Source organism: Saccostrea cucullata, unplaced genomic scaffold (assembly GCF_032062105.1).
Source record: "Saccostrea cucullata isolate Sc308-1 unplaced genomic scaffold, CSIRO_AGI_Scuc_v1 ctg17055, whole genome shotgun sequence".
In the NCBI taxonomy this organism is placed as follows: Eukaryota; Metazoa; Mollusca; class Bivalvia; order Ostreida; family Ostreidae; genus Saccostrea; species Saccostrea cuccullata.
In genome coordinates, this window is record NW_026940667.1 from 1 (window position 1) to 1,868 (window position 1,868).

The following is a 1,868-nucleotide window of genomic DNA, read 5'->3' on the forward strand; positions in this document are numbered from 1 at the left end:
TTCATAAGAACAGCAAAGCCATGACTGGTCATATTCATATGGAAGCATCTCAGGTAGTGTGGATTCAAGTTTGTTCAAATTGTAATCTCCGGGAGTAGGTGGGAGGGGTAATAAGGGATAAAATTTTTACATAGATACATATAGGAAAACATCATTAAAATCTTATTAAGAACAGGAAAACTATGATTTTTTTATATTTATATGGAAGTATCTTCAATTGTTGTAGATTTAAATTTGTTCACATCATGACCCCCTGGGGTAGGGTGGGGCCACAATGGAGGATTACAGTTTTTCAAAGGAATACATAGGAAAATTCTCTAAATATTTTCTTTTGTAGATCACCAAAGCCATGATTGATCATATCTTAATGGAAGCAACCTTAGGTGGTTGATTCAAGTTTTGTTCAAGTCAAGACTTCAGGGGGAAGCTATAGGGTGGTGCCACAATGGGGGATCAAAGGTTTTTATAGTATTTTATCATTAATAGGACAATTTTTTTTTTCTCAAGAACAAAATAACTGAAATTGCCGCGCTTTATTTCAAACGCTGATAAGCAAGAAACCAATGAAAGTCTTTGACCTCAAATGAGAGACATTAATTAGTGAAGTTTGCAGTGAAGGAAATTTCACGTCTTACTGTAAGTCCGCGAGTAACACAATCAGATTTGTATAAGCTTTTGTCATACATAAACATTTTCAAACAAAGAAAGCGTATGAAACTTACCAATGGGCTTTGACAGCCCGTGTCGTATAAGACTTCACCATTGATTCCTGAATATCTCTGTGTGAAGCAAACCTGCAAATGAGAAAGGGATCGAGCAATGTTACCAAAACAAAGGATTATACATGTAGATGAGATGATATGATCACTTCTCTTATTGATCACACTCTGTCAACATCAGTTACCAATTATTCCAGCTAATAAATTCGTTTTCTAAACGTATAATTCAATTATTTAATTTGTTATCATAAAGGGTTTGACAGTGGAATTCAGTCATTGTTAAGTTCACATGTATTCCTTTAATACACATAGGTTACTGCGACCCACATTGAAAGTGTAATGCGTGTTTTATTCCAATGGCATAAAATGCCCACTAATGAAATACTAACAAAATTTGACCTAGTAAGATTACTTTATTCAGAAATTGTCACAATGATAAGAACTATCAATGTTAATGGGGTGGGGGATATTCATGTATATTTAGTATGTATAATGTATAATTATAAATAGATGACAGAAAGGATCAAATTCTTTGATTTACCTTTCCATCTTCACACTTTTGTATAGAATGACAGTGTCTAGGGGATACAACTCCGGTACAACTCAAACAGTAAAGGGTATCTAGACAAAGATAATGCTCATGCATATAATTTGAAATAAATAATCTTTTTTACAACATATCTGGGATAGAAGCTGCAATTAACGAATTTGCAATTAAACAGAATATCTCAATTACAGAATATTGATTTGATAATTGTGTACATACCAATTTTCCCTATTATAGTTGCAAGAATAACTGTAAAGGAAACGGAAAAGTATTGTATACATGTAAGAAATAAATTACACCAAAGCACATCAATTTTGAATACTCTGCAAAAACATACCTAAACTAAGCAGCATTGTTTCACTTGTATACGTGGTGTTTCTATGTCAAGATAACGAATGTTTAACCTAAAAAAGGTCTGATCTCTAGTTCAGATATGTTCTGATAATATATATGCATATATATATACTAACCAATCCATTAGAGTGACGCCACCTTAGCGCACGTTTCTCCGTGTATATTTCTATGCGTGAGTTTACACGGAAATTGTATACATATCAATTTCACTGTTGGCTTACTAGAAAAGTTAAGCAAATGTAAATATT

General features: G+C 32.9%; 1 long non-coding RNA gene across 1 annotated transcript; it reads right to left on the reverse strand.

Annotated features, from left to right (window-relative positions):
• Positions 1-719: 719 nt before the first annotated feature.
• On the reverse strand, positions 720-1,662 carry LOC134255965 (uncharacterized). The gene is made up of 4 exons (XR_009989641.1): positions 1,604-1,662; positions 1,486-1,515; positions 1,261-1,340; positions 720-794 (listed from the first exon to the last, which is right to left on the reverse strand). It is a non-coding gene; the product is annotated as an uncharacterized LOC134255965 (long non-coding RNA).
• Between the last annotated feature and the right edge of the window lie 206 nt (positions 1,663-1,868).